Source organism: Maylandia zebra, linkage group LG22 (assembly GCF_041146795.1).
Source record: "Maylandia zebra isolate NMK-2024a linkage group LG22, Mzebra_GT3a, whole genome shotgun sequence".
NCBI lineage: Eukaryota > Metazoa > Chordata > Actinopteri > Cichliformes > Cichlidae > Maylandia > Maylandia zebra.
In genome coordinates this window covers 13,209,513-13,223,115 of record NC_135187.1, presented here as the reverse complement: position 1 = coordinate 13,223,115, position 13,603 = coordinate 13,209,513, and the positions used below count along the sequence as shown (strand labels likewise).

The 13,603-nt window shown below is 42.2% G+C and overlaps 1 protein-coding gene across 3 annotated transcripts in view; it reads left to right on the top strand.

Annotated features, from left to right (window-relative positions):
- Positions 1–13,603, top strand: part of LOC101479418 (RNA-binding motif, single-stranded-interacting protein 3) — a 313,618-nt gene that overhangs the window by 135,192 nt on the left and 164,823 nt on the right. The window lies entirely within an intron of this gene.

Below are 13,603 nucleotides of genomic sequence, written 5' to 3'. Positions count from 1 at the left end.
AACTGAAGCGGCCTGTAACTAATTAATTATGCATTTCCAGCACAAAAATGAAGGACTGGCACTGTGGCCTTTTGCTGTGTGGTGAGCCTCAATTCCTTGGTCTGCTAGGAGTCTCATAATCAAAAGAAATGAATAAATTAAAAAAACAACAACAACAACATGAGGCTTACTGTGATGGTAGTGGTCCATCCACAGCTATGCAGACCCCTTCATGTTCAATGCCACAATGACTCTGTTGTTTTGGGTACTCAAGAGGTGGTCTGCTGCTGGCGGGCGACTGAGCTCAGGAGCTTCCTGTTCATGGTACAATGGAGCGAGCATTCTTCCCTCAGAGCCCGGCCCCACACATTCACTCACAAAATGGAAGGCCCTGCACCACAACAATAATAATCCACTGCTATCATGTCTTCAAAACGTCCAAAAACATCATGTATGGAATGTAACTAGCGTTAAGTCTTGTATTAGTAATCTTACACCACTTTCATAGATGCCTAAAGACCAGTCGGCCACACCGGTTGGTTAGTGGCTGCTGGAGGTTGCTGCAATTTACAAAATGTGCCTTACTGCTGAAACTAATACATGGTAAACGTTCTCCAGATCCAGTTTGGATGAGACTTTGTCACGTTTCACTACCACTTAGTGGTTAGTTAGTGAGTGTTTGCTGGTCACCAAAGTAATTACAAGGAGGTTTTTTTGGTGCAGAGCCCAGTGCCAGTCAGCAACCTCCAGCAAACACTTGCCAACCAGCTTGGGAATGCATATATTTCTCTAGCAGTGAGAGGCTGCATGAGGCTGCATGACTCAGGCCTCGCAGTTGATTTTACAGGAGCTGCTAGTACCCAACAATCTCACAACCAAAAAGGGGATATTTAGTTTATTGTAGTTACTGGTGGTTACCACAAGTGCCTTATTAGGGTAAGCAGCAACTGATTCTATTAAAGGAATTTATGTCTAACTCCATGGGATAAGCCCTTTTTTATTTTTTACTGTGGTTTTCGATTTTGAATCAAAAATACTGGCAATGGTAAAGATTAGTACAGTATTGCGATATCCCTGATAACCAGTAGCTATTTAGGCTTTTGTTGCCATTAGCCTGCCATAAAGTGGAAACATGTAATAACTTTAGTTACCTTTGAAGATACAGAAAGCATGACAGCATCAGCATTCACATCATAAAAAGAAGAGAAATAGCCTCTTGAATTCGAAAAAGCAGGAGAAAATGGTGTTATTGCTATCACTCTTATGTGTGATCAGAAGGTTGTTCTAAATGTGAGCATGTCTTTGAGGAATCTTTAACAATGCCGGAGCAATTGTTAGAGGGAAGAACCATAATCCCCGGCATTTATTTATAAAGTGGTATGCAACAGGATTGCTGATATGGGACAATTGCACGTGTTTTCCTCAAATTTATGGCCATTCAGCTCGCAATGTGGTGCTAAATTAGACTCTCGAGAAGCCTTATGAATAGATACAGCAGTAGATAGATGCAGAGTGGCAAAAAAGACCAAAATGTGCAGCTGTGAGAAAGATTCTTTCTTTGCTTATAGATCCTCACTAAAGCAAGACACTGAAAATATATGAATGCGCTGTGACGCTTTTCTTTGTCGACCTACCGTAAAGTGGAAAACATAATAACTTCAGTTACCTTTGAAGATACAGAAGGCATGATAGCATCGCTGTTGAGTTTGTTTTAACCCAGATGTCCTGTGTTTATCTATACTGGCTGTGATCCCTTAGCGTGTCCAAGTGTTGCATGCATTAAACTCTTCCAGCAGGCTGGCAAGAACACAGCAGGCCAGACTCACCGAGGCATGCAGTCAGGCAAGGGGGAAACATTACACCATTACACTCACCTGTTCCACAGCCATGGTGACTTATCTCATGAATAAATCACACTACCAAGGTTCGGACTACTCAGACGGTGCACCTCTTCTCCTTTGGCAGACGTCTGCATCCCTATTCATCTTCCTCTGTCTCTCTCTTTTTTTGCCTTCTTCTTTTTTCTGCTTCCTGTCTCCCTTCCTCCCACTCTACCATCTTATTTCTTATATCTCTCAGTTCTAGCGGGCTGCCTGACTCCGCTCACTTTATTTATCATGCAGTTGTGACATTTCTGGATAAAGCCTCACGCCCACACTGATTGAACTCTGCTTGTGCGAGCTGGGAAGCACAGATCATGTGGTTTCCAGTAAGTCATGGGATCGACAGCCCAGGATGGTTTGCCCAGAGCATACTGCTTCTTTCCCTTTAAATCACTCAAAAAGGTGCTTCTGAAAGGTCCCTAACTCATACAGTTATGATTATAGCAAACTAACAGAAACACTGAAAGTACGCATTTTTGAAAATAAAAGCTGGAGGGGAGGTTACATTTGAGGCTCCTTTTTAATATGAATACCTCACTTCTCTTCATACATTTTTCTCTGTATGACGTCCCCAGATGCAGTGAGGCAGAAATGCAAGCGGTGATTCCACGGATTTTACAATGCAGCATTGTTCTCACATTGACCCGAAGTAAAACAATCCCCGGCATAGCTTCGCTGTCTGCTGCTGATGGCAGCTTTGCAGTATGTGCGCTTAGGCCCGAGGAGGCGGGAGAATACAGGGGTTTTTTGTGTTGAGTAATGCTGATATTCCTTCAAGGGGGATAGTTGCTTAACACACTGTGCAGAATCTGGCACGGCATCTTCTTTGGCCTACTAAACTCTGCTCAACACTATGTAAAAACTCCCTGATGGCTCTTAGACGGGGAGGAGAAGAAGGGTGGGGAGGAAGGAGGAAAAAAGGGAGAGAGGGGAGCTGGAAGGAGAAATGGAGGACAAGCAGCCAGATGAGGATTGGGATGGATTTAGAGATAGATGAGAGCTGACTGAACGGATTGTAGAAGGTGAAGAGAGGATGGATCGAGGACTAGGTGGGGATGAATTCAGTTATGGAAGGTTAGAAAGAAGGAACGGGAGGGGGGAACATGATCCACAGAATGGGAGTTTAGCAGCGTAGACAGTTTAAGGCTTGGTGTACGGATAAAACAAGCTCTTTAGGCTTTGAGGAATCTTTTATCCTATGTCAAAGCAGAGGTCTTGGACTGAAAAGGTGCAGCGAAATGTGTTAACAAAGTGCACTACTTTAGAAAAAGATGATGATTCAGTGCATTAAACAAATACCAGCTTCAAAGGATAAACTTGCTTAATGTTGCAACAAATTTGAACTCAATTTGCTTGGGAATTTTCTTATTGATTTATTTCATGTAATTGACTGTCTGAAAGTCTGTCAGTGACTGATATGTGTGTTGATGAGGAACATTAAACAGCCGATAGAACGTTAAATAGAATAATGGCTCATTATTTTTAATGCTCTAATCTGGACTCTAGTAAGCACTCTCCACGTAGTTCCTCTTTGGGTACCTATGTATTTGCGACCTTTCCTCACTTGTTCATGAAAGCCTTAAACTTCATTTTGGTCTCTAAATGCTGGACTGTTATTTTAAATAAGTCTTATATACCAGAAACACGAAAAGAACGAAAATAAATCCCGAATAAGTAACTGATTACTGGAAAACATGCCATCAGTGATCTTTTTTTTTTTCTTGGCTGTATAATGTGAAATAGCATGGCATTTGTTCAGTGCTCTGATTGGATGAGCTGGAGATGTTGATTGTGTCAGCGCACTGTATCGAACAATAACATGTGAACGCCTGCACATGCACAGTAGCTTGCAAGGAGGGAAGAAAAAAAGGGTATTTGTATCTCAGTTTGGGGCAGCTTTTTAAAGAGTTTATCAGGTTTGACAAGCGATTCTATTCATGTCCGTAATAACTTATCATCCATTGACATTTATGTGCTACATAAAAATGTATAAATTAGTTATGTGTTACGAATGTGCTTATGATTTATTGAGGATTTGACCTTCATAGAAAGCGTCGTTCAGATTTTCACTGTAAACTGTTCTACTGTTTCCTTGTTGATTTTCAGGCTTGCAACAATGCATTGATTGGGTTTTTTGTGCTCTGTTTTTGTTTGTTTTTTTCTTAAAATTCTTGTTGGTTTGATTGCCTGCTGTGGCGTGACCTTTTCTCAAACTCATCCAGAAGTTCACGTCCATAAAAAACTCATTTATAGCTTGCCTCACAATTAGAAAGTGGCACCATTTCAAAGCCATTTTAGCTTCCACTAATGCTTCTTTCGGTTGTTATATCGACAAACAACTGGATGCTTGAGTTACTTTGTGCCACATTTAAATAATGTCAGTATATTTGCACAATAATCAAAGAGAATGTGGTCCCAACGTTTATTACAAATCTGTTTTGTCTATTTAAAAGTGTTAATACATCAGCATCACCACTTTCCTCCCGCTGCTTTTTAGACACCTGATTTTCCTGGCTTGGAGAAAGAAGTAAAACAGTCTGGCTGGGTAGGATCCCTGTGCGAAATCCCTGGTTTTGTTTTTCAGATTTATGTCATAAAATAACCCTATAAACTACCACAAACCAACCATTCACCATTCCCTGCTGTAGCTGATTTGTTATGGCTGTCTCAAGCCTTCCTGCCACAACAGCGGCTGGTATTTAGTGCCAGTATTTAGTCTGGCAATTTTCAGAAACGCTTCAGTGAGTATATTCCTTGGGGGCCAAAAGTGACATTCCAGACCTGGTGCAAACACTTTGCATGTGAAAGAAACTGAATATTCAAAAGGATGAGGATATGCATTCTCTCCCCCGTCTCTATACCAACTTGTGTAGTTCTTATCTTTTTTTTTTGTCTTTGCATGATTGTTTTCATATATGTAATCAGTGGGCACAGTGCTTCCTCACTTTGTGTGTCCTTATTGGCTTATTTCTGCAGAAGGAAACCTTGGAAATCTCAGGAATCTAGCACATTATTCTTCAAATTAGGCAAACTGTGCTCTGATATCTTCATATTTTCTTATTACGTATTTAATTATATAACTGCCAGGTTACATATGCTGCTAGGACTGCAGTATGTGCTTTTACATGTCTTTTTTGCAAAACATTGTCTCCTGTTTCTAAAAGCAATGTTAACATCGCTCAGTTATGCAAACATTACATAGCAACTGAAACATATGGCTGTGGGCCCATAGTCAAACACACACACTGAGCTGAGGTCAGTCTCAGGCAGTAACTCATTGGTTAAGCTGCTGGGAACCTTTGTTACTCGTTTCCTCTTGTGCACCGAGCATGGCCTTATTTATGAATGTGAACGCAGTTAACCTTTTGCATACGGAGACCTACATTTTGTCTGGAGAATAGCATGACAAATAGTCGAGCGTCTTCTCTATCGATCTGCTCTTTCTCTCTGGCATTCTCCCTGCCGTGACGATAACTCTCACCAACTGCTCAGCTATAGATAGAAGTAGATACTCATCTATCTGGAGTCATTTATTACGGTAATTCATTAATAAATGGCAGTCCGTCAACAAAATAGTCTTTCGATTGCTGGAATCTGAACCACTGAAACATACAGGCTTAGGAGGTATTTTTGAGGGAAAGCGAAAAGATTTTGTGGATCCTTTACGCAAACTTTGAGGACATTTTAGGGCTGGACTCAATTGCTAGACATTTGTGTCAGTAAAAAAAAAAAAACAGCAGCGATGCTCCCTCTTCCCTCTCTGCATATTCCACAATCTTGTTTGTGCTTATACTTCCTGTGAAAAACACAGCTGACTCCTGAAGAATGTGCCTAATTAGAGATGGAGAGTGAACTTGGGGGGGTGGGTGGATCCTCAGACATTGTGGCTGCTCATTTTTTATTCAGTTATTTATTTTCATCTGATATAACTTTTTGTACAAAGGAATTGAGCTTTAAAATTAGGGTCCTCTGGGTCAAAAAACAGCACAATATTCAGACACATAAATTTTGCTCATTGTTGGAAAACACACGGTAAAGTCATGGAACATGACTCTTTACTGGTTCTCGTTTTTCATCATAATAACAAATGAAATACACCCTCAAGTAACTGTTATAACAGAGGTGCCAAACGTTTTCCTTTAAGTCTGACATCATTTGAAGATGTCATTTTGGGCTTAGAGCATTCTCATTTTGTCCTCCTCGTGGTTATGGATGCCTGTGTCTACCTACTCCCTGTCTCCAACCATCCTGTAGTCTCCACTCCCACACTGGCTAGCTTGCAAACAGACCCAGCTGGCCATAATGATGACAAATCAGCCCAAATATTTATGTCCATTGAGTTTCACTTTGGCTCTGCCCACGGCTCGTTTTCTGCTTTCTTTTACGGATCCCTCTGCGGCGGTCACAGCACTTGCAGCCAAACCATCATAATCACGCTCCACAAACACACTTTAGCCCCAGTTATGTCACCTAAACACCAGCTGACTGTTAATGTCCACAGAGGACCAAGTTTATGGTTGCCGGAGGAGTGGTATAAACATAGAAGCTTAAGCTGTCCTTGTGTAGATTTTTGTGTGGGCTTTGTGACCAACCTGCTCTCTGAAAGTGATGTGCATTGTATCTTTTATGTGGAAAAGCGTGTTTGCCTCAAACTAAACAACAATCTAAGGTGATGGAGGACCTCACTGAGATGGTTGGAAGCCTTGTGTAACTCGCAGGAAGCGGATATGTAAATAGTTTGAACAGATGAGGCTGTTTTGACTGGGAGGTTGAAATCAGAGCATTAAAAATGCGTTCAATGCATGACACAGCATTAAAATTTCAATCCGAGAGAAAGGGAAAAAGACATTTTTTGTATTTTAAATACATCACCTTGGCTGTTTTATGTATTAAAAATATTTTTGGAAAACTTTTTGAAGTGTCAGAGGTGCAGACATAATGCTGCTTTGTTTTAGGTGTATTTTTCATATTATGTGCGCTGCTGTTGCCATCTTTGCCATGAATATAGTACATGTATTGCAAATTCTGATAAAGCTTAACAGGCAGATTACTTGTGTGATGTTCAACCATCAGCAAGAGTCAAATTTTCTTTCACCTGAATTGCTTCATCTTTCCCATATTTATTTGTAGTCCCCTACTCTCTTAAAAAAAAAAGTGTAAACACCTGATTTCGAAGTTATCAGCCCATTGAATGCCCGTTATCTGTCCCGTTATCACTCCCATACATATTGCAATAGGTGCCTTCGTTAGCAAGCTCAGTGGGTCGTTATCATTCTCTTTAATCAGTGATAAACACAGAGCGGCACAGATTAAGCAGACATCTAGTGGAGGTGTTCAAAAAAAAGTAAAATGTTAAACAAGTTTGCAAACATAGCTTATGACGTCTGCTTTATCTGTGGGGAACCCCACAGTGACTGAGCCGATAACGACCTCCTCGTGGGTGGAGGAGGCCACCTTCTGGTGATATGTATTGGACTGATAACACCTGATAATGGCCATTCAATAAGCTAATGACATTCAAGCTTAAAGAAATGTTCTTTTAAGTCTCGCAGCAATTCCAATTCCAGCCGTGATCTATCTCTGAGTGCCGGCTTTACAATCTGTAACGACAGCCGCGGTTTTGTTTACAATCCAGCCTTAATATTAAACACTCCGACTCGCATCTTTTAGTATGTAGTATATATTCCTTTTTGGCCTACAGTATACCTCCCAGTATTTTTCTTTTTATTCCACTTGCAGCTAAACAGATGAGTCAGGGTTTTAAAACAGCGATGCATAAAGCATCCCTTGTTTACCTCTGTCGCTTTTGTCCCCTCTGTCAGATAACATACATGCATCCTATCTCTCACCCTTGTGGAAGATACGGGCCTGTATTTTAACCCCGGGGCTGTGTATCTAGATACATGCTTCCTGACACAACGCAACGCCGCTCGCTTATCTGGCCCAAAGTCAGAGCGAGAAAACAGAGTCAAAGAAACAAAAGGAGAGCAGGGAAGGAAAAAGAAGGTGAGAGAGATAAAAGGATAGAAACGGGAAGAGAGAACAAGGCCCATCTTCTGCTTGAAGGATGCTGTAGATGGGCCTATCAGCATATTTAAAATTAGCCCACTGCATCCTTGTCCACAGCAGTGTCGGCTTACCAGCATCCAAGTCTTTTCTCTCACTCCCTCTTCTTTTTTTTTTCTTCCTGAGAATGAGGCACACAGTTTAGTAGCGCCTAGAGAGAATCAGACATTCAGAATTACCCCTCTACTTTAATCTTTTTCTAATTTGTTCTTTACATATACTTCCTTCCCCTTTTTCCTTGCCCTCTGGCTTTACACTTCTCTCAGCCTTTGGCTCCAACTCATTTGTACCTGTAACTATATCTCTCCTCCACTTCTTCTTACTCTCATCAGCTCTCTTTCCCCACTTGCTCTCTCCATGCCCCTGCATACAGAGCGCTCTCAGTCTTCCCTTATAGGCTAGATTTTGCTATAGAATCAGCAGCATTGCATTCCCAGGTGATTCGGGAATGATTTGCTATTCACTCCTCTGGCTATGGGTTTACCTAGACAGGCACAGACAAAGAGAGAGAGCGCGAAGCACAGAAACGAGAGGACAGGCAATAGCTTTTTTCCCGTCAGTCTTACAGTGTGTGTCGTGCGTGCCCCCCAACCCCACCTCCTCTTCTTTCAGCATTGAGATGCAGCTGCAGTTCTCAAAACACATGTTTAAGGGCTAAAGGTTTGGAAGCAGCTATCCAGGATGGATGGGGGATTTGTGTTCCTCCCGTGCTTAGAGGCTGCTGTGAATGCAGCCGACCGCCGAGCTAGCTGTTAGTTCTGGCAGTTTGGAAGGGATGCCTCTGGGACTATGCTTGTCTTTAAGAGTCTTTGCAGAGACTTTGCCAGCATGAATTAATGAAAAATGAGCCGAGAGGCTTTTTTCTTCAATTTAAGGAGACTGCTTGTCATTTTTTGTGGCAGCTTTTTTTCTCTCTCTCTCTTTTCAGTTTCTGTGTGTGTGTGTGTGTGTGTGTGTGTTACTCGAGTGACTTTTTGAACACAAGCAAATACAGAAACCCAAAGAATATCAAATAGACAATAACACAAGAACATACGCATGTGCGCACCCTTTGGATGGTGATGACTGATTCCCAGTAGTGGTGTCTTGGCCATGGGGGGCTTTGGGCCGGGTTAGGCTGGTTTACTGATTTTGACAGCGTGGCCTTGTCTGGCCTAGTGCCAGTGTTGAGCTAGCTCTCGCTGGCTGCTCTGGCCTCCTATAAATCAAGGCCAATTACCACGCTAGTGTGCAGCCTCCTCTCCTCCAGTCACAGCCCTGCCCTGCGGAGTGCAGGGAGGAAGGGAGAAAGACAGGGATGGCATAAGCCTGCTTTTATTCCAATTACAGCTGTGGCTGCCCTCTGCTCTGTTCTCTATGTGTAGTCACAAAGAAGGTTTTCACACTTTTTTGATAGAAGTAAGAAGCCACTTTATCTGAACACGTAATCACCTCTAAAATCGGGACAGCCAGCAATCCAGGTGCTATCTAAAAAGGTAGCTTGTCATAGACTTTACATCACAATTAAAAAAAAAGTAAATGTTCTGTTTTAATCCTTATTCTTTAAATCTGAAGTGCATGTTTAATTTAACCTTGTACTTTATAAAGTTATTGTCTTAATTCCCTCCTCTGAAAACCATTTATCTTCATTTTTTTATTTTAGAAATTAAGTGAAAGATTAAGTGTTCCCTTATGGGTTGGTAAATTCACAAAGTGGTAAAGTTTTATAAAATATTTTAAGAAGTCAGAATTTAAGCATTGTGTAAGCTCACTGGTTTTCACCGTCTCTCACGGTGTTTGTTAAACACTACACAAACATGCATGTGACGCAGTGACCAAAGCAGGTTTAAGCCTTTTATAAGTCTAGCAGTGGTTTTAAAAAAAAGCATATAGCTGTGGTTTAGGGGAAAAAATGCATTGTCCTTGTGTGGGTGTGTAAATATACATCACAACGCCATGCGCCTTCAGCCTATGTAACGTAGGCTAGATTTATCATCCTCACTTAATACACTCATAAACATTCCCTGGCGTGTCACAGAGGCTGTGAGCCCCCCTTCACGACTGGCTCGGTAAATTGGGCCTGTGTAAACCATTTTGCCTGTCTAAAATACAGTGCAGCAAATTGAAATCCCAAGTAAGCCTCTGTAGCGGCATGTCACACCTGGGTAGGGAGGAGGCAGAACGGAGGTTTTTCTCATTTACCACCTGGAGGTTTTTGAAGTGTCATAACCAGCGGTTTTCTCACACCCTTCTATTTCACTCTAATTCTTTCTACCTTGCTTTATTTTTTATTTTTCCCATCCTTTTATTTTTCCCATCCTTTTTTTTATTCCCGTGAGTCTTCTGTTCCCTCCCCTTTTTGGTAAATTACTCTTTGCCAAGTGCTATACTCAGTCCTCATCATTCTGACACATGAGGCTAGTATTTAATATATTTGAGAAGCCTGATCTGGCAGGCTGACAGACCAAGGGTAAACAGGAGTCATGAAACTGTCCGGCAAGAAAAACAAGCCTGGATATTAACCTCTAGTGCAGCGACCAGCAGAAGCAAAGAGGGAAATGGATATAAAACAAAGAGTTTGAAACATTTGGTGCTCTGTGTGTGTGTGGGTGTCTGTGCTGCAGAGAAAACCAGTTGTGTCCAGGATTGTCTTGGATCCATTGCATTTAAAAGTTCACATACTGCCCCAAGATTAAACAGAAATCTTACTTAAATTACATATATGGCTCCTACACAGCACAGCAAGCTGATATTAGGATCGTCTTCATAGAAGAATGATGGAGTTACTTGAGTAATGATTAGATTTGAGGAGCTCTCGCGGAGCTTTTTCCATTTCGTTTTTACCCAAAATATCTAAACTTGTACCACATTCTTCCAGATATAAAATAAAAGTAGTATTTTTAAAAATGTGCCATTAAATTCACCCTGACCCACCCCCAACCGCATAGTCAACCATTCCTTTGAGGCCTTTAGCACAGACTGCGTTCTTCATCCCAGGGGATTCCTAGTGGATACCTTTGCATGCTGCCTTTTAACCCATCCCTGTAAGTATTAGACTGGTTTTGACCCTCCATGCCTCACTGTGTAAGATTTCAGCTTCTGACCTTAAAAAGAAAAATGAAAGCAAATCGATAGGGCGGGACACATGAATTCCAAAGAGTAAGCATGGAAGCCAAGCCTGGAGCCCGAGAAGGACAGTCAGGGCTGTGTGTGTCACCATGGGGGCTAACAAAGAAGTGGGGGGAGAGAAAGCCTGAGAAAGCGAGAGAGGGGCTATTAATTAAAACTGAACGCTGAAAGAGGTTCTGTCTAGTGTCTCTCGTTTGTGCTGCGAATTTGTTGGAGTCACACAGTGTGGTAATTACCATGTGTGTATTTTAAACTGCAGCGGACTAAGAGAAAAATCTAACGAGTGGACGGGGGGGACCTAAGGTGAAAGCCTCAAAGTCAAGGCTTGGACTGCAGCTGTGCATTTGAGTGAGAAAAAACAAGTCCCACAGGGCACTCGAGAGATTAAGATTCTTCTATACTGCCACAGCGTGGAAACTTGAATGACTGGAGACTAGTTTGGCTTTTTTCATTCAAGCCCATGCAACCAAGGCTACCAGATGGGCAAGGTGGGGGGCGGGATGGGGGAAGTTTAGGGAAATTTGTGTCTGTGGTGATCGGACCTGTGTGCTTGAAAGTTGGATTTAAATTTCAAACTTCTTTCAACTTGGACGTCGACTCCCTAAATGTACAAAGTCATTCTGATGGTCATCATTCGTAGACCTAAAACAGTAGTTGTTTTCACTTTAATATTCAAGCTTTAATATTAAAGCTTTAATATTAATGCGCTGTGGATGACTGTTCTGAAAAAGGTTGTTTCTGTGTTATCATGTGGCGCATAGGTGTGTCTGTGAGTGTGAGCGTATGCACAACGGCCGACATGTGTACAGTGTGGGTGAGTCCAGCACAGTGAGTGGCTGCCCATCAGTTCCACTAAGCTCAGCGTGGTAATTGGCCGTCTATTGATGGACGTGGCTCCCGCTTCACGCTCCAGGGACCCCGGCTCTTTGTCTGAGGAGTGGGAGGCGACACGCTGGCATGGCACACACGCTTAAAATAGCACATCAAATCAGCCATGCTCCGCCAGTCGCTGCTAACGTGTGGGGCAGATTGGAGGGCTAATGGCGTGTGTGTGTGTCTGTGTGCGTGTAGGTGTATGTGCATGGATATGTGGGGGGGTTTTACAGCATGGTATGAGGGCTTGAGCTTCTCTCTAGGGAAGATAAGGGTTAACGTGGTTAACTGGAGCTGGTGGTGGTATTTAGTCATGTCCCCCTCTTTCCCTGACCATTTTTCTCTCCTCCCTTTCATTCATCACTCACTCACTTTATTGCAGTGTGGTTTCTTTCGCTCTTCTTCCGTCTCACTTCCTTCCTCGCTCTCTTTTAGTGTTTCTCCCTCGCTTTTTGTCTCTGTGTCTCTGTTCATGCCCGCAGGGCCCCGGCTCTCTCTCTGTCACTATGTGCAGTGTCCCTGCAATAGAGATATAAATGGGCTGTGAGCGGGGGGCCCTGACTCCTATACCATAAATCTATGCTAACAGCACAACAAGCACGTAAGGAAAGCAGGAGATGGGAAAGGCAAGGAGAAAAAAACAAATGGAGGGGTTGGGGGCATCATAATTCTAATACATTTTGAATACATTTTGTGAGATGGAGATTAAACTGAAAATTTCATTCATATTGAGATGCTTATAAAATAGGCTGTACTGGATTATTGCATCAGGATCTCACACCCTCTGAGGTGTAAATTGTTTCGCAGTGTAATGAAATTGGTTTTGAGGGTATTAGTAGAAAGCAGGAAGTTGCCATCATTTAAAACTGTTCATAAGCTGCTAGGAGCCTCGTGAACTCTAATATCAGAGAGTCACCTTGGTGAAATGTTTATTTAAGATGCAAAATGAAGAAATGTTTGTCCCCTCGACTCCAGTTGCATATGCGCAAAAAGCCCAGAAAGTTACAAAACCAGATATAATCTATTGCTTTATTAAGCAGGAAGGTGACAAAAGTTTGAAAGAAGCGAAGCACTTTTCCTGTCATTGTGTAGACCTTTTTATTTCTCTACGTGAAGATGTTCTCCTCGCAGTATTATTATTTGAGGCTAAGGTTGCTTTCTTGAAACTTTTACTTGCGTTCTCCTGGGTTTTCATCTCGTAGTGACCCTGCTCGCTTCTCCTCGCCGCTTCACAGCTGCCCCAAAATGTCTCGTCTCGCGATTGCGGGGACATTGTGCTGGCAGTGCCTGCTGTTTCTTCAAATGAAACATTTTGAACTCTCTCTCTCACATTTTCTGCTCCTGTCTAAGAAATGTTTTCACACCTCACTTCTCATTGTCTTTTAAAGCTGCTGTAAACATCAGAACAGTAGGATTACGGCTGGATGATGTGTCAAAATTTTCCAGTCGCCCACCCTCAGTCCAGCAACCAATGATCACACACGCATTTTAAAAAAAAAACAATCCCCTGCTGAAAAAAGAGAAACTTTGCTGTGTGGTTGTTTATATTCATTGGTTTTTACTGGCAACAGCTGAACACCTTGAAATGCATTTTGCCATCTCTCTTTAATAATGACATGCAGGAGGTCACTCTCTTAGTTTCTTTATAAATTTTGGGGAGGCCAGAAGTTTCAAAGAGAGGGACTCACACACAG